The sequence below is a fragment of the Aegilops tauschii genome, chromosome 4 (genome assembly GCF_002575655.3).
Source record: "Aegilops tauschii subsp. strangulata cultivar AL8/78 chromosome 4, Aet v6.0, whole genome shotgun sequence".
Taxonomy (NCBI): domain Eukaryota; kingdom Viridiplantae; phylum Streptophyta; class Magnoliopsida; order Poales; family Poaceae; genus Aegilops; species Aegilops tauschii.
In genome coordinates, this window is record NC_053038.3 from 392,512,231 (window position 1) to 392,532,633 (window position 20,403).

The following is a 20,403-nucleotide window of genomic DNA, read 5'->3' on the forward strand; positions in this document are numbered from 1 at the left end:
TGTTGAGAAATTAGAGGTTTTTGTTTTTGCAAGGACAAAACTATACTGAAATTCAAATGCTTCCCAACCCAAAATTCAGTTATGTCCATGTTTACAGATATATCGGTTTTGCATGTAAGCTGTTGACGAGCCTTTGCAATAATTCCCCATATGTCTCCTAGTCTTGTTTCTTGTATTATGTGTATATTTAATACTCCCTCTGTAAATTAATAATATAAGAGCGTTTAGATCACTATTTTAGTATTCTAAACGCTCTTATATTAGTTTACGGAGGGAGTATTGTTTATGACTCATTATAACTCACTCAATACAACATGGTTTTAGGTGGCTGAGCTAAAGGTTTTCAACAAGTTCATCTGATATGTTTTCCGCTACAATCATCATTATTTGATAGCAATGTTATTGCAGTATGATAATATTTTTGTCTAGGCATACGTGCAATTTTTTTCCCGTAAGTATCCCTAAATGAAAGCTATTTTGCAACAACTAAGTGGGATCTTTGAACACGAATATCTTTACATTTTAGGCGTAAATGAACATCTTTACTTACCAATAACATTAGTGAATTGATAACTTGGACTTCATATAAAGCAGCAAATTGTTTAAAAATGGTCTCACTATTTACCTCTATTTATCAACCAGAACTTCTCTCAGTTCTGTACATGTTCCTTCTAATGTGTAATCCTGATGTGTTCTTCCTGTAGGTGCCACCATCGCTATCAATCTCGCATCGAGATGTCGACGGCAATTCCATCATACCCGGTGTGAAGAAATAAGTAAGACGGACTGACCTAGCTCATTAAAGCACTGGCCCGTCTATCCTATTCTTCTCTTATTAAAATCTGCCGTGTGTGCACAGTCGACAAAATTTATAGGGATCCTCCTCGCACTGCCTCTCTCCCTCTTCCTTGCTCGATTTCACGCTGGAGAATCTCAACCCCTTGACGGAATCGATCGATTTCTCGTTCGAGTGGTCAAATCCTTATTAGGGAGGTCAAATCCTTGCCAGGGAGATTGACGGAGAAGGCTGATTTCTTACTGGTCGCCTTTTTGAGCATCTAGGGCCAAAGCGGCATTATGCCAGCGTGCCAACGCCCAGCGTTTAAGCACACCTAGGCAAGTGCCTAACAACGTTTCTTTAACTACGGTAAGGAGTCTATTGCTGGTTTTAACTTGGAATAATGATTGTTAGGCATAGCTTCACTTCCACATTTGCCTGCATATTCTTAAGCTGGTAAAACAGAGCAAAACACGCACTACGGAATGCAGGGAGAGCATGGATTTATCTTTCTCTTCGTTCGTTTATTTGATAGGCCACATTGCATGGAGAACATGGGTTTATTTTGCTCTTTCTACTTTTGATAGGTAGGGCACAATGTTTCTGTTTCATTCATGCCTTTGTTGCTAACGGTACTATTGTGTAAATTGAACATTGATGTTCAATGTTATCACATGATTTACACAAACTGGATTTTTGATCCATTGGGAAGCTGCAGGTGCGGACAATCTAATACCAAAGGAATTGGCCCTCAAAATTGCAACCAAGATTAGAGCTGGCGAATGATTTGCTGTTTATGTAGTCATACCAATGTGGCCTGAAGGAATCCCTACCTCAGCCTCTGAGCAATATTTTTTTTCTTTTAGGTAAGCTCTATTTTGTAAAAGCATTATAGCAGTTATTCTGCAAAAAAAATTACACGCTGAAGTATGAAAGTCCATGCTATTGTGTTTTTCATCTTGAAGTTAAACTTTTTATACGCATTCTCTGAGCATGATATTCAACTTTATGTTTCCGCTTATCGGCAGGTCAATCATCTAGGTTATAAACACTGCCTCATCTAGGTTATAAACAATGTCTCTGTGTTTATATGCACCTATCAGTATATATGATGCTATTGTCTTTGCTTCTTAGCCTAATCTTTTTTATGCATGTGCAGTGGCCGTAATGGATTTCAATTGCTGTCAATTAATTTTTTTCAGCGCATTCTGTGTGGCAGGCACATTCGGGCATGATGGGATTCTGGTCCACTCTTCTGGAGACCCTCCTGGTGAACGAGCGTGGCGTCCTCATGAAGAGCCTGCAAATGGGGGAATTTTACTACCTAATTCGTCGCTTCTTGTGCTGCATCCAACAAGATGAATGATTCTAATGAACAAGTGGGGGAATGCTACTTCAAGTTGATTGGTTCTATCTTCTATTTCATTGCAAAATCAACATAACTATGTACTTGTTCCTGTGTTTGTAGGTACTCATATCGATCTAATTAATCAGCTCCATATCTAGCCGGTTAGAAGAATGAAGGTTTCTGTATATGTCTGAAAGAAAACCAAAGAAGCTTGCATTTCTGATCAAGCTTCAATGAGTGCTAGTGTTCTTGCTTTCCATGTTGATGTATGTTACCTCTGGATGAATCGTTTCCTGCTGAGAGTTTCCTCTTTTAGTGTTGGAGATGTTGTAGCAGCTTACAATTACCGGGAGAAACAAGTTACCAAATCATTCTGCTTGCATCTGATTGGTTTTAGGAATGTCCTGATCAGTTTCACGTGCATGTGTGAACATATACGTAAATAAAAGGCGGGCATGTCCTTGTGCAAATAGGAGAGTGGAAGGGGCGTCTCCCACCTGACACCACCCAGCTTCGTCTCAGGCGGCGCCACCATTAGGAGCTAGATCATGTTCACTGATGTTGATAGCTTGGACCAGTAGCAACACATGTGTCTCGACTGCAATCTGATTGATGCCAAAGTCTTGGATCATTGTCACGGCTTGTAGGCATGTTTCTGCAGTTCCGCTTCTGTATGTAGTATGTAGGGGGTCTTATGCATGTAAAATGCGAGCTTGCAACAGACAACAGTACATCACCGACATCATCTCGTACAACAAATACCCATCCGCCGCTAGCATCGGCCTCGTTGAAACTCCCGTCCACATTCAGGGTTTGGCATCCTGGTCAGGCTTGACCAATGGGTATGGGCGTTATTATCTTTCTTCTTAGGCTTGTCAAAGAAATCTCTGAATACTTATCTCTATTGTACTGCATCATACTCTCCTCTTCAGAGAAATCCCAACACAGTTGCTCTAGTGCTTAACTTATATTTTTAGAGCATGGTGGTGGTTATATTTTAAAGAAATAGTTGCACTCTAATGCTTCTATTATATAATTTTGAGAGTCTTATAAAAGTAATGACAATATGCACGGGTTATGAAATTAGTCCTAATATGATAGGTATTCAAGAAGGATATAATAAAAACTTTCATGTAGATCACTGAATATAATAAGTTTGATTCCTTACAATAGTTTTGCGATATTAAGATGTTAATATGTGGGATGTACTAGTGAATAAATTATGGTTTAGTAAGAATATTGATGTTAAGGTTTGTGATTCCCGAAGCATGAACCTATGGTCTTTAGTTATGCTAAGAAGTTGGAGCATGATTTATTATTGATTGTCTTCCTTATAAGTGGCGGTCAAGGACGAGCGATGGTCTTTTCCTACCGGTCTATCCCCCTAGGGGCATGCATAGTAGTATGTTGCTCTGTCGAGGGCTAATAAACTTTCGCAATAAGTATATGAGTTCTTTATGACTAATGTGAGTCCATGGATTATTCTCACTCTTGCCTTTCCGCAATTTGCTAGCCTCTTCGGTACCGTGCATTGCTCTTTCTCACCTCGAGAGTTGGTGCAAACTTTGCCGATGCATCCAAACCCCGTGATATGATACACTCTATCACACATAAGCCTCCTTATATCTTCTTCACAACAGCCACCATACCTACCTATTATGACATTTTCATAGCCATTTCGAGATATATTGCCATGCAACTTCCACCGTTTCGTCTGTATGACACACATCGTCATTGTCATATTGCTTTGCATGATCATATAGCTAACATAGTATTTGTGGCTCAGCCACCGTTCATCAGTTTTATACATGTTACACTAGCATCATTGCACATCCTGGTACACTGTGAGAGGCATTCATATAGAGTCATATTTTGTTCTAGTAATGTTACGCCACCATCATTGCACATCCAGGTACACTGCGAGAGGCATTCATATAGAGTCATATTTTGTTCTAGTATCGAGTAGTAATTTTGAGTTGTAAGTAAATAGAAGTGTGACTATCATCATTATTCATTATTAGTGCATTATCCCAGTGAGGAAATAAAAAATAAAAAAGAGGCCAAAAAGAGCCCATAAAAAAGAGGCCAAAAAGAGCCCACCAAAAACTGAGAGAAAAAGAGAGAAGGGGCAATGTTACTATCCTTTTCCATACTTGTGCTTCAAAGTAGCACCATGTTTTCGTATAAAGAGTCTCATGTGCTTTGATTTTCATATACTAGTGGGAATTTTCATTATAGAACTTAGCTTATATATTCCGATGATGGGCTTCCTCAAATGTCTGAGGTCTTCATGAGCAAGCAAGTTGGATGCACACCCACTTAGTTTTTATTTTGAGATTTCATACACTTATAGCTCTTAGTGCATCCGTTGTATGGAAATCCCTACTCCTTGCATTGACATCAATTGATGAGCATCTCCATAGCCCGTTGATTAGCCTTGTCGATGTGAGACGGTCTTCCTTTTTGACTTCCCCTTATTAATCTCTACCACCGCATTCTATTCCACCCATAATGCTATATCCATGGCTTGCGCTCATGTATTGCGTGGGGGTTGAAAAAGCTGAAGCGCGTTAAAAAGTATGAACCAATTGCTCGGCTTGTCATCGGGGTTGTGCATGATAAATACTTTTGTGAAGAAGACGGAGCATGACAAGACTATATGATTTGTATGGATAACTTTCTTTAGCATTTTTATTTTGAAAGACATGATTGTTTGTTAGTATGCTTGAGTATTGATGTCTTTATATAAAATTATAGACTATTGCTTTAAATCACTCAGGTCTTAATATTCATACCTAAAAGAGATTACATGATAGACATGTTAGGTAACATACCACATCAAAAATTATGTTTTTATCATTTACCTACTCGAGGACGAGTAGGAATTAAGCTTCGGGATGCTGATACGTCTCCAATGTATCTATATTTTTTTATTATTCCATGCTATTATAGTATCAATCTTGGATGTTTTATATGCAATTATATATCATTTTCTAGGACTAACCTATTAACCCCAGTGGCAAGTGTCAATTGTTGTTTTTTACCTATTTTTGGTTTTCCAGAAATACAGTACCAAATGGAGTCCAAATGCTACGAAAAGATGATTTTTTTTCTAGACATAAAAGACCCTAGAAGCTTCGGGAGGAGACCAAAAGGCAAACAAGGAGACGACAAGGTAGTAGGGCATGCCGAGGGGGTGGCCGCTCCCTAGTACCTTGTGGGCCCCTCATGGCTCCGTTTGACCTAATTCCACCTCTATAAATTCTTAAAATCGGGAAACCAATAGAGAGCCACCCAAAATACTTTGTCCACCGCCACAAGTCTCTTTTCTTCCGCTATCCTATCTGGAGGCCTTTTCCGGCACTCTGCCAGAGGGGGAATCGATCACGATGGGCTTCTACATCAACCTTGCTGCCCTACTGATGATGTGTGAGTAGTTTAGCACAGAGCTACGGGTCCATAACAAGTAGCTAGATGGCTTCTTCTCTCTCTTTGATCTTCAATAAAATGTTCTCTTGGATGTTCTAGGAGTTCTATCTGATGTAATCTTCTTTTGCGGTGTGTTTGTTGGGATCCAATGAACTGTGGGTTTATGATCAGATTATTCATGAATATTATTTCAGTCTTCTCTAAAATCTTTTATGCATGATTGTTATAGCTTTGTATTACTCTTCGATCTATCCGTTTGGTTTGGCCAACTAGATTGATTTACCTTGCAATGGGAGGTGCTTTGTAATGGGTTCAATCTTGCGGTGCTCTATATCCCATGACAAAGTAGGCTACAAGACACATATTTGTTTTGTTGCCATTAAGGGGAAATGATAGGGTTTATTCATATTGGTTGGATTTACTTTGTCTACATCATGTCATCTTACTTAAGGCATTACTCCATTTTATTAACTTAACACTCTAGATGCATGCTCGATAGCGGGCGATGGGTGGAGTAATATTAGTAGATACAAGCATGATTCGGTCTAATTGTCTCGGATGTGATGCCTATATACATGATCATTGCATTGAATATCGTCATAACTATGCGCTTTTCTATCAATTGCCCAACAGTAATTTGTTTACCCACCGTATGCTTTTTGTTTAAGAGAGAAGCCTCTAGTGAAAACTATGGCCCCCGGGTGTACTTTTATCATATATAAAATCCAAAAATACCTTGCTGCAATTTATTTATCATTATTTTATTTTGTGTTATAATATATCTATCTATCACTATGATATTTGATCCATGCAATTAATCGCCGAAGGGATTGACAACCGCCTTGTTTGCGTTGGGTGCAAGTATTTGCTTTTTTGTGTGTAGGTGCTACTAACGAGGTTTCATGTGGTTCTCCTACTGGATTGATAACCTCGGTTCTTAACCGAGGGAAATACTTATCTCTATTTTATTGTATCATCCTCTCCTCTTCAGGGAAATCCCAACGCAGCTCACGAGTAGCAATGGGCACGAGCTTTCCGTCCCGGGGCTCAGGGCACCATGGCCATGGTGGCTTGAACCTGCGAGATAATGGTGGCGCCTCAGACAGGAAGAACCAGAGGGAGAAAAGGAAGGACAAGGGCACCGGGGTCCTGCTGCTCGTTGTCGGCGGTGGTCCAGCGGTGCGATGGTTTGGGCAGGCGCCGGATCGGGCGGTGCAACGTGTACCCTCTCCTGGCGGCAGCGCGGTCGACTGAGAGGGGATTGGGGCTGGGAAAGATGCATTTTTATCTCTTTTGTGACATGGCCATATGTGGCAGTTAGACAATTAGTAATAAAGCATTTCAGTCTATGACAGGTGGACCCAATGATCTAGTTGCCCTATTTGACAAGTCATTGCCAACATGTAAGGAAGGGCAAAATGGTCCAAAAAATGTCTCCGTAACAGTCAAACGCCTTTGACTGAACGGAATTGGGACGGAAGGGCAAAAACATAAGGGGACCAAATGCACTTGAGCAAGACCAAGGGTTTTTCGAAATTAGAGGCAAGCCAACCGAGTGTTACGCAACTAAGGGCATAACATCAATTAACCCAATTAATTATCATTTCAACAATTTGACGATACAAAATAACAATTCATACATAGATAAGGGATACATGAATGAATCAAACACATGCATTGTTTCGCTCATTGATCATCTTCTTCATGTTGATCACCTACTTGTTGCCTTCAATATCCAAGAGGCCAGTGTCCTGCAACATGATCCTCGACTCCTCCTTTGTCTAGAAAGCCTCAAGCTCTCTCTCCCTCTCTCAATTGCTTGCAATGTCGCCTCCTTTTTGAGCTCCCATTTTGTATATTTCTCTTTCTTCTTCAATTCTATTTTATCCCTCTCAATGTTCAACATCTCTTTGACCCTCTCATGGTCTAACTTCATCCTCTCCCTTTGCACATCAATGAAGAGATTACACATCTCCTCTATATTCATCTCCTTGACGGAAAAATGCTTGTCCATACAATGGAGATTTTGCTTGTCGCGCGCATGCTACTTGTGAGCTGCGTTGGGATTTCCCCGTAAAGGAGGGGATGATGCAGTACAGTAGAGATAAGTATTTCCCTCAGTTACAAAACCAAGGTTATCAATCCAGTAGGAGAACCCAGCAACACTATGTAAACAACACCTACACGCAAACAACAGATACTTGCAACCCAACGCGTAAAGGGGTTGTCAATCCCTCAACGGTTACGAGCAAGATTAAATTGTATAGGTTTTGATAGATAGATTAAACAAAAATACAAAATAAAATAAATAAAAGAAAATTGCAGCAAAGTATTTTTAGGATTTTTATATGATAAAAGATAGACCCCGGGGCCATAGTTTTTACTAGAGGTTTCTCTCGAGAAAATAGCATACGGTGGGTAAACAAATTACTGTTGGGCAATTGATAGAAAAGCAAATAATTATGACGATATCCAAGGAAATGATCAAACATATAGGCATCACATCCAAGATTAGTAGACCGACTCCTGCCTGCATCTACTACTATTACTCCACACATCGACCACTATCCATCATGCATCTAGTGTATAACGTTCATGGAAAACGGAGTAATGCATTAAGCAAGATGACATAATGTAGACAAGATAAACTCACATATGAATAAACCCCATCTTTTTACCCTTAATAGCAATGATACATACGTGTCATATCCCATTCTGTCACTGGGATTGAGCACCGCAAGATCGAACCCATTACAAAGCACCTCTTCCCATGGCAAGATAAATCAATCTAGTTGGCTAAACCAAACCAATAAATCAGAGAAGAAAAATGAGACTATATTAATTATGCATAAAAGAGTTCAGAGAGAGAGAAACCTCAAATAATATTCATGGATAGATCTGATCATAAACTAACAATTCATCAATTCCCAACAAACACACCGCAAAAAGTCATTACATCAAATGGATCTCCAAGAACAACGAGGAGAACATTGTATTGAGAATCAAAAAGAGAGAAGAAGCCATCTAGCTACTAACTATGGACTCGTAGGTCTGTGGTGAACCACTCACGCATCATCGAAGGGGCAGCAAGGATGATGAAGAACCCCTCCGTGATCATTTCCCCCTCCAGCGGAGTACCGGAGAAGGCCTCCAGATGGGATCTCTCGAGAACAGAGGCTTGTGGCGCTGAAAAGAGTATTTCGTGGACTCCCTGGTAGGCTTCCTAATTTTAGAGTATTTATTGAGGCGGAGTTAGGTCAAACGGAGCCACGTGGGCCCTACCACCCATCAGGGTGCGCCTGCCCCCCTGGGCGCTCCCTGGTGGGTGGTGGGCCCATGCTCCCACATCTAGTCTTCTCCCGAAGCTTCTAGTGTCTCTTATGTCTAGAAAAAATCTCCAAAAAGTTTCGTGGCATTTGGACTTTATTTGGTACTGATATTCTGCGAAACCAAAAACAAGCAAAAAAACAACAACTGGGACTGGGCACTAAGTTAATAGGCTAGTCCCAAAAAATGATAAAAAGTTGCTTGTAAATGTATATAAAACATCCAAGATTGATAATATAATAGCATGGAACAATAAAAAATTATAGATACGTTGGAGACGTATCAACATCCCCAAGCTTAATTCCTGCTCGTTCTCGAGTAGGTAAATGATAAAAACAGAATTTTTGATGTGGAATGCTACCTAACATGTTCATCACATATTCTTTTCTTTTGTAGCATGGATATTTGGACTTTAAATGATTCAAAACAATAGTCTATAATTTGACATGAAGACATCAATACTCAAGCATATTAACAAGCAACCATCTCTTTCAAAATATCAACGCTAAAGAAAGTTATTCCCAGCCCATTATGCTCAATCATTAATCCATTCATGAAACACACTCAAATATTAGCTACATCCAATGCACAAGTATGACAATAGTGTTCCCTAGTTGGTGCTTTATAAGAGAAGATGGGGACTCAAAATAAAAATAAAAATTGCATAAAAGTAAATAGAAGGGCCCTTCACAGAGGGAAGTAGAGATTTGTAGAGGTGCAGAACTCATAGCTTAAATTGTGATATAATTATTTTGAGAGGCATGCTTTTCCTGTCAACGAAACTATCGAGAATTCCCAATATCTTCCATGCTAGATAAATCATAGGCGGTTCCCAAACAGAAAATAAAGTTTATTTCCTTTCCACCACTCTTACACAATCCATGGCTAGCCGTATCCACGGGTGCCTTCCATACTAACACTTTCCGAGGAATTTATTATTTAACAACATATAAAAAATTCATCTTGGGATGGGAATCCCTATTACCTGCCACACTCTCGTGCAATGACAAGTGAATAAACACTCATCGTCAGAATATAATACCTAGCATGGAAAATATTGGCCAGCCCCGCCACTTCATGATCGGCATGGGCGCACAATACAGAAATTCATTTTGAATATTAGAGTTGGCAGATGCAAATTTACTTGAAACGAGATGTAAATACCGCGTATAAGTAAGTATGGTGGACTCATTTGGCACAACTTTGGTTTAAGGAGTTGGATGCACAAGCAGTATTCCCGCTTAGTACACTTGAAAGCTAGTAAATAGATTGAGAAGCGACCAACCAAAAAATGAAAACGGTCATAAACATGCATTAAACATAACTAACACCGAATAATGCAGCACAAGTAGGATGTAACTTCATTGCATAACTATTCACTTTCGTGCTTGCATAGGGAATCACAAACCTTAACACCAATATTCTTACTAAAGCATAATTACTCGCCAACATGACTCACATATCACTATCTTCATATCGCAAAACTATTGCAAGGAATCAAGTCTATAATATCCAATAATCTTCACGAAAGTTTTTAGTATATCTCTCTTGAATATTCATAACTTCGGGACCAAATTCATATCTCGTGCAAATTACCACTACTATTTATCAACTCTCAAATAAATTTAAGTGAAGCACGAGAGCATAAATATTTCTTCAAAAAAATTATACTCTCAAAATAATATTACTGAAGCATGAGAGTGCATATTTCTTGAAAATTTAATCACCACCGTGCTCTAAAAAGTTTAAGTGAAGCACATAGAGCAATTGCCTAGCTCAAAAAAAATTAAGTGAAGCACTTAGAGCAATTCTAACAAATCATGATGTCAGTATGACTCTTTCAACTAGGTTTGTGCATCAAGGATGATTGTGACAAACTAAAAAGCAAAACAATCAAAAACTCATATAATACAAGACGCTCCAAGCTAAACTCATGATATGTGACGAATAAAAATATAGCTCCAAGTCATTACATCAAATAGATCCCCGAGAACAACGAGGAGAACATTGTATTGAGAATCAAAAAGAGAGAAGAATCCATCTAGCTACTAACTATTGACCCGTAGGTTTGTGGTAAACTACTCACGCCTCCGTGATCATTTCCCCCACCGGCGGAGTATCGGAGAAGGCCTCCTAATGGGATCTCTTGAGAACAGAGGCTTGCGTCGTCGGAAAAAGTATTTCGTGGACTCCCCGGTAGGTTTCCTGATTTTAGAGTATTTATAGAGGCGGAGTTAGATCAAACAGAGCCACCTGGGCCCCCCACCCATCAGGGCGCGCCTGCCCCCCTGGGCGTGCCCTGGTGGGTGTTGGGCCCATGCTCCCACATTAGGTCTTCTCCCGAAGCTTCTAGTGTCTCTTATGTCCAGAAAAAAGTCTCCAAAAAGTTTCGTGGCATTTGGACTTCATTTGGTACTGATATTTTGCGAAACCAAAAACAAGCAAAAAACAACAACTGGCACTGGGCACTAAGTTAATAGGTTAGTCCCAAAAAATGATGTAAAGTTGCTTGTAAATGTATATAAAACATCCAAGATTGATAATATAATAGCATGGAACAATCTAAAATTATAGATACATTGGAGATATATCACGCCATCACGCGCGTCTTCTTCTCCCGCTTGTTTCCCACCACCCGCCGGTTCCTCTTGGGCAAGACTTGCCCCTCCACTTTGTTCTTCTTCAACATCCAATGCAATTTATTGATTGGAGCTAGTGTCATTATTTTCTTCATCTTTTTGGTGCCACTGTGGAGCTCCTCAATGATGGTTTGGCATTTTGGTTTTCCATTCAACCAACAATGGGACAAAGTGAATGGCTTCTTCTCGGTTTGTTGGTACAAAGTCGGTGTCAAATTGCATGGCTTTGGACTTCAACACCACTTTGGTTCTAGTCAACCACTTGCTTGTAGTAACCAGCAAACTTGCTAGCGTTCTCTTAGATGGTGGATCGTCTATGTTGGAGAGAATCGTCATTGCGGTTCCTATAGATAGGGTGCGGCTCCACACAGTTCTTTTGCTCATGGTAGAGTTTGTGATTTTTCCAATATTTGACGCCCTTTTTCTCGGCTCCACATATTGGATCCAAGCTTGTGGCCAACCAGGATTCGGCTAAGAACACATCTTCAAAGGTTGTGAATGCCATACCTCTAGGCTTGGCTACCTTCTTATTTTAAGCGCGTGATATTTGCAAGACTTCAAACAAGGAGGAGTTGGTACACCCAAGTAAAAATGGGCAGACTCTTGACCATTATTAATCATGTTTAGCATTATTTCATCCTACAACATGCATCACAAGTAAGCCATCATCCCTAGATTTATTCAATTTTATGTGCACAAATTAAGCAAGCAATGCAAATGGCATATGGGGCAAAGAATGTACCGGGTCTTGTGGGTGCATATTGTCAAATAGTAGGTGGGCATCCCCGGCGCTGGCCTTGCCTGCCGTTGCCTGTTAATTTGGAGTTTTGGTGAATCGAACATCGTCTCCTTAGTTGGAATGCCAGGCTACTGGGAGGTGCGAAGGGACTCGGTTTGTGTCGGTGGGTTCTTCTGTTTCGCGACCATGACAGACGGATCGTGTGGATATCACCAGGCCGGAAGCACCCATGTTCATGTCCTCATCACCGGCCATTTCCTCGTCGGCCCTCTCTGTCACTGCTTCTGGTGCCACTCCCTCTGGTCGAGCTTGTCATGCAACTGACGGCCATGGTCGGGAGCCCCACGGATTCCTCCAAATCACCATCCATGATGACGATGGGGGACGGGGTACTCGGTGAGGACATCTATGGTGGGGGACGGAGGGTGGCAGTGCGGATGGGTAGAAAGGGTCGATGAGGAGGAGGACTCGAATAAGGTAATGAAGGACGAATGATGGAAGAGTGTGCGGTTGGTTTGGTGGACTTTGTCAATTTGAAGTGGATTTGGTACGGGTCTGTCCTATTGGATCCTACGTGGCAGACGCGTCTGGGTGTCCCCATATGTGCCCACATATGGCCTGGGTATGAGGGTGTCAATCAGCCCATACGTATAGGGCAGATTTGAGTTGTCCGGCTGGGTGGCAAAAAAGTGATCAGGCAATGATCGGGTCGTCCATCCGGACATATAGGGAGGTATGAGGGGTCCAGCTGTATATGCTTTGAAAACACGTTTGGCAATTATTAGGAAGAGGGGCGGGAGTTTATGGGTTGTTTAGTTCCTAGCCACATCTTTCCATATTTTGTCATAACTTAGGTTCTATAAGTTTGATCGAGTTAGATGGGTGTTTGGTTCTAGTCACACCTAAAGCCCCACATGTCATACTAGGCAGGGCCTGTTCTTCGGAGAGCAGAAGGTAGTTGTAGTCCTCCGAATTGTCGCTGGGCAGGGCCTGTTCATCGGGGCTGGCTTGCCCGTTTTCTTCTTCCTCCTGTTCGGATCTTGCTCCAACAGGGGCTTCATTGTTTTCGGCGTCGTCCGGAGTACTATTTTCTCCGGTGCCAGTGTTGCTGCGATGTGACTTAGAGTGGCGTTTAGGGCGCCGGTACTTAGACTGTGTCTCAGGAGGTTTGTTCTCAACTGGATCTTCTTTGTCATCATCGCTGGCTTTTTTAGGTGTATCAACCATGTACGTCGTACGAAGAGGTGGCCGTCCCACGCCCCATGAATGGCGGGTCTTGGCCTTGCTCCTTGTCAGCATCGTCGTCTATACCGTCGATGTCCTTGGAGCCATAGCCAAGCGTGTTGGTTAAGTCATCAACAGTGGCTATGAAGTGGGTGGCGGGTGGGAAGCAAAATTCTCCGTCGTCAGCCCCTAGTTCGAGCTGGACATAGTTCGGCTGTGAGTCCCCCGCCAAGGACATGTTTTTTAACGAGTTTAACACATCGCCCAGGGCGAGTGTTGGAAGATGTCTGTGGCGTCGAATTCGAAAATTGATAGCCGATCCAGCTCGGTGTCCGCAAGCGTACGAGTCCGGAGTTCCGTTGACGCAAGTATTGCAGGGTGTCGAGTCTGTGTGCGGCTCCAACGCCGCGGACTCCGTGGCTTCGGATGGCGCAATCTGCTCCGGATGAAAGGTCGTTGCACCAACATGAACCATCTCCTGGATGTGATCCGATGACAGATTCAAGTCATGTTGATCGGAGCGAGTGGGAGCGATCGCCGCGGTCTCGAATCCGTGGAAGATCAGGTCTCCACGGATGTCCGCGACGTAGTTTAAGCTTCCAAATCTGACTTGATGGCCAGGGGCGTAGCTGTCGATCTGCTCCAGATGGCCAAGCGAGTTGGCCCGCAGTACGAAGCCACCGAATACGAAGATCTGTCCGGGGAGGAAGGTTTCTCCCTGGACAGCGTCACCATCGACGATTGAAGGAGCCATCGAACCTTTCGTCAACGACACAGTGGAGCTCTCAATGAAAGCACCAATGTCGGTGTCAAAACCGGCGGATCTCGGGTAGGGGGTCCCGAACTGTGCGTCTAGGATGGATGGTTACAGGAGACAGGGGACACGATGTTTAACCAGGTTCGGGCCCTCTCTATGGAGGTAATACCCTACTTCCTGCTTGATTGATCTTAATGAATATGAGTGTTACAAGAGTTGATCTACCACGAGATCGTAAGGGCTAAACCCTAGAAGTCTAGCCAGTATGTCTATGGTAATGAGTATCCGCTATCCGGACGGCGCCCTCCGGTTTATATAGACACCGAAGGGATCTAGGGTTACATAGAGTCGGTTACATAAGAAGGAATCTTCATAGCTGATCGCCAAGCTTGCCTTCCACGCCAAGGAGAGTCCAATCCGGACACAGGTACAGTCTTCGGCCTTCGTGTCTTCACAGCCCATCAGTCCGGCCCATTGATAATAGGCCGGACGCTCGAGGACCCCTTAGTCCTGGACTCCCTCAGCGCCCCCTCCTAGGCCGCCTCCTCCTCTCTCCCACTAAGTCCCAATAAGGCCCATACACTCCCCGGGGGGTTCCAGTAACCTCCCGGTACTCCGGTAAATGCCCGAACTCACCCGGAACCATTCTGATGTCCAAACATAGCCATCCAATATATCGATCTTTATGTCTCGACCATTTCGAGACTCCTCGTCATGTCCGTGATCACATCCGGGACTCCAAACAACCTCTGGTACATCAAAACACATAAACTCATAATACCGATCGTCAGAGAACGTTAAGCGTGCGGACCCTACGGGTTCGAGAACTATGTAGACATGACCGAGCCTCATCTCGGGTCAATAACCAATAGCGGAACCTGGATGCTCATATTGGTTCCTACATATTCTATGAAGATCTTTATCGGTCAAACCGCATAACAACATACGTTGTTCCCTTTGTCATCGGTATGTTATTTGCCCGAGATTCGATCGTCAGTATCTCAATACCTAGTTCAATCCCGTTACCGGCAAGTCTCTTTACTCGTTCCGTAATGCATCATCCCGCAACTAACTCATTAGTCACATTGCTTGCAAGGCTTATAGTGATGTGCATTACCGAGAGGGCCCAGAGATACCTCTCCGACAATCAGAGTGACAAATCCTAATCTCGATCTATGCCAACTCAACAAGTACCATCGGAGACACCGGTAGAGCACCTTTATAATCACCCAGTTACGTTGTGACGTTTGGTAGCACACAAAGTGTTCCTCTGGTATTCGGGAGTTACATAATCTCATAGTCATAGGAACATGTATAAGTTATGAAGAAAGCAATAGCAACATACTAAACAATCAAGTGCTAAGCTAACAGAATGGGTCAAGTCAATCACATCATTCTCTAATGATGTGATCCCATTAATCAAATGACAACTCATGTCTATGGCTAGGAAACTTAACAATCTTTGAATCAACGAGCTAGTTAAGTAGAGGCATACTAGTGACACTATGTTTGTCTATGTATTTACACATGTACTAAGTTTCTGGTTAATACAATTCTAGCATGAATAATAAACATTTATCATGATATAAGGAAATATAAATAACAACTTTATTATTGCCTCTAGGGCATATTTCCTTCAGTCTCCCACTTGCACTAGAGTCAATAATCTAGATTACACAGTAATGATTCTAACACCCATGGAGTCTTGGTGCTGATCATGTTTTGCTCGTGAGAGAGGCTTAGTCAACGGGTCTACAACATTCAGATCCGTATGTATCTTGCAAATCTCTATGTCTCCCTCCTTGACTTGATCGCGGATGGAATTGAACCATCTCTTGATGTGCTTGGTTCTCTTGTGAAATCTGGATCCCTTTTCTAAGGCAATTGCACCAGTATTGTCACAAAAGATTTTTCATTGGAACCGATGCACTAGGTATGACACCTAGATCGGATATGAACTCTTTCATCCAGACTCCTTCATTTGCTGCTTCTGAAGCAGCTATGTACTCCGCTTCACACGTAGATCCTGCCACGACGCTTTGCTTAGAACTGCACCAACTGACAGCTCCACCGTTCAATATAAACACGTATCCGGTTTGTGACTTAGAGTCATCCGGATCAGTGTCAAAGCTTGCATCGACGTAACCATTTACGACGAGCTCTTTGTCACCCACTGTTCAAGATATCTTCCGATATTCCGATAAATCGGCCGATTTATCGCTTACCATTGTCTGGCCGATAAGATAAATCAGCCGATAAATTAGCCGATATGGCGATAAATCAGCCGATATGCCGATAAACTGGCCGATTTACCCCTTATCTTGGGTCGACCGATAAGTTCCCGATAAGCGATATCCCCAACATTGTTGTCACCTCCATAAATGAGAAACATATCCTTAGTCCTTTTCAGGTATTTCAGGATGTTCTTGACCGCTGTCCAGTGATCCACTCCTGGATTACTTTGGTACCTCCCTGCTAAACTAATAGCAAGGCACACATCAGGTGTGGTACACAGCATTGCATACATGATAGAGCCTATGGCTGAAGCATAGGGAACAACTTTCATTTTCTCTCTATCTTTTTCAATGGTCGGGCGTTGAGTCTGACTCAATTTCACACCTTGTAACACAGGCAAGAACCCTTTCTTTGCTTGATCCATTTTGAACTTCTTCAAAACTTTATCAAGGTATGTGCTTTGTGAAAGTCCAATTAAGCATCTTGATCTATCTCTATAGATCTTGATACCCAATATATAAGTAGCTTCATCGAGGTCTTTCATTGAAAAACTCTTGTTCAAGTATCCTTTTATGCTATCCAGAAATTCTATATCATTTTCAATCAACAATATGTCATCCACATATAATATTAGAAATGCTACATAGCTCCCACTCACTTTCTTGTAAATACAGGCTTCTCCAAAAGTCTGTATAAAACCATATGCTTTGATCACACTATCAAAACATTTATTCCAACTCCGAGATGCTTGCACCAGTCCATAAATGGATCGCTGGAGCTTGCACACTTTGTTAGCATCCTTTGGATCGATAAAACCTTCGGGTTGCATCATATACAACTCTTCTTCCAAAAATCCATTCAGGAATGCAGTCTTTACATCCATTTGCCAAATTTCATAATCATAAAATGCAACAATTGCTAACATGATTCGGACGGACTTAAGCATCGCTACGGGTGAGAAGGTCTCATCGTAGTCAACTCCTTGAACTTGTCGAAAACCTTTTGCAACAAGTCGAGCTTTGTACACAGTAACATTACCGTCAGCGTCAGTCTTCTTCTTGAAAATCCATTAATTCTCGATGGCTTGCCGATCATCGGGCAAGTCAACCAAAGTCCACACTTTGTTCTCATACATGGATCCCATCTCAGATTTCATGGCCACAAGCCATTTCGCGGAATCTGGGCTCATCATCGCTTCCTCATAGTTCGTAGGTTCGTCATGGTCAAGTAACATGACCTCCAGAATAGGATTACCGTACCACTCTAGTGCGGATCTTACTCTGGTTAACCTACGAGGTTTGGTAGTAACTTGATCTGAAGTTACATGATCATCATCATTAGCTTCCTCACTAATTGGTGTAGGAGTCACAGGAACAGATTTCTGTGTTGAACTACTTTCCAATAAGGGAGCAGGTACAGTTACCTCATCAAGTTCTACTTTCCTCCCACTCACTTCTTTCGAGAGAAACTCCTTCTCTAGAAAGGATCCATTCTTAGCAACGAATGTCTTGCCTTAGGATCTGTGATAGAAGGTGTACCCAACAGTCTCCTTTGGGTATCCTATGAAGACACATTTCTCCAATTTGGGTTCGAGCTTATCAGGTTGAAGCTTTTTCACATAAGCATCCCAGCCCCAAACTTTAAGAAACGACAACTTGGGTTTCTTGCCAAACCACAGTTCATAAGGTGTTGTCTCAATGGATTTAGATGGTGCCCAATTTAACATGAATGCAGCCGTCTCTAAAGCATAACCCCAAAACGATAGCGGTAAATCAGTAAGAGACATCATAGATCGCACCATATCGAATAAAGTGCGGTTACGATGTTCGGACACACCATCACGTTGTGGTGTTTCGGGTGGCGTGAGTTGTGAAACTATTCCACATTGTTTCAAATGAAGACCAAACTCGCAACTTAAATATTCTCCTCCACAATCAGATCGCAGAAACTTTATTTTCTTGTTACGATGATTTTCCACTTCACTCTGAAATTCTTTGAACTTTTGAAATGTTTCAGACTTATGTTTCATCAAGTAGATATACCCATATCTGCTCAAATCATTTGTGAAGGTGAGAAAATAACGATACCCGCCGCGAGCCTCAATATTCATCGGACCACATACATCAGTGTGTATGATTTCCAACAAATCTGTTGCTCGCTCCATTGTTTCGGAGAACGGAGTTTTAGTCATCTTGCCCATGAGGCATGGTTCGCAAGTACCAAGTGATTCATAATCATGTGATTCCAAAAGTCCATCAGAATGGAGTTTCTTCATGCGCTTTACACCAATATGACCCAAACGGCAGTGGCACAAATAAGTTGCACTATCATTATCAACTCTGCATCTTTTGGCTTCAATATTACGAATATGTGTGTCACTACTATCGAGATTCAACAAAAATAGAACGCTCTTCAAGGGTGCATGACCATAAAAGATATTACTCATATAAATAGAGCAACCATTATTCTCAGATTTAAATGAATAACCGCCTCACATCAAACAAGATCCAGATATAATGTTCATGCTCAACGCTGGCACCAAATAACAATTATTCAGGTCTAAAACTAATCCTGAAGGTAGACGTAGAGGTAGCGTGCCGACGACGATCACATCGACTTTGGAACCATTTCCCACGCGCATCGTCACCTCGTCCTTAGCCAATCTTCGCTTAATCCGTAGTCCCTGTTTCGAGTTGCAAATATTAGCAACAGAACCAGTATCAAATACCCAGGTGCTACTGCGAGCATTAGTAAGGTACACATCAATAACATGTACTCCCTCCGTAAACTTTTATAAGAGCGTTTAGGAATTGTAGTTCAAATTTCGTAACGCTACGAAAATCTTGTCGTTTCCCATTTTGCCCCTCCCTCGCCTCACTCACTCGTGATTCCCCTCCTCTCCCCACTCACTCTGAAATCCCTAGCTCGCCCGCGCGCGCTCTTCCTCTGGCCCGCGCCGCTCTCCCTCTCGCCCACGCCGCTCTTCCTCTGGCCCGTGCCGCTCTCCCTCTCACCCACGCGGCTCGCCTGCGTCTACGTCGCCGCTTCTCCCTTTCGCCCGCGCCGCCTCTCCCTCTCGCCGGCTTCGCATGCGCCACCTTCTCCTGCTCAAGCCAAAGCTGGCTTTTTTACTGAAGTCCAGGAAGAGCAGCAGTAGTGCAGGGCAGACAGCCTTGTCCTGCTCGACGACGGTGGCAGCGTTCTCCGGCTCGACGACGGCGGCGACAAACGCTAGCGCTCCTCGTCTTCCTCGACCTGCAAGGAGCACCGGTACTGGAGATGCGGCTGCTGCTGCCAGGTCTGCACGACGTGGAGGTCCTGCAGATGCGGTTGCTGCTCTGGCGGACGAGGGGGAGTTCAAGCTGCCGGGCGACTTCAACTTCATCTTCATCTGCAGATCAGGTCAGACTTCATCTTCGTCCCCTTGTGTGCTCTGATTGTGTGCTTTGCTTCAGAGATGCTAAGAAAAACTTGTTCATGCTCTGCTTGTGTTCTCTGCTTCAGATTGTGTGCTCTGATGATTATTTCAATTCTGCACTTTTTTGTTAAGACAGACTTGGGATAGGATCTTCATGCACTGTAGAGTGATGATTATTTACAGAAATTAAATGATGTTCTGAACAAAAATTAGGAACATGGAGGGAGTAGTAGATGTATACAGAGCAACCAGAGCACTACTGATGATGTCACTTCATATTTTGTGTTTAGTCTTTGCTCCTGAGTCAATTTTTGCAAGAGTATTCACCAGAGATTCAAAATACTCCAGCAAGCTTCACTAGTTACTCCTACTGGTGGTTCACTATTTACTGTTAATTCACCAGCAAGCTTTCCAACAAGGAGTACTCATGAAAGTTTCGGAATGAATCTATTGATGGTTCATTGTTTATTTGCTTGATTACTGTTAATTGAAAATAGAGTACGCAAAAC

General features: G+C 42.5%; 1 long non-coding RNA gene across 1 annotated transcript; it reads left to right on the top strand.

Moving 5' to 3' along the window:
* The first annotated feature begins 876 nt into the window (after nucleotides 1-876).
* Nucleotides 877-2,508, top strand: LOC109783628 (uncharacterized). Its single transcript, XR_006662882.2, has 4 exons — nucleotides 877-1,147; nucleotides 1,497-1,644; nucleotides 1,998-2,157; nucleotides 2,247-2,508. It is a non-coding gene; the product is annotated as an uncharacterized lncRNA (long non-coding RNA).
* The last annotated feature ends 17,895 nt before the right edge of the window (nucleotides 2,509-20,403 follow it).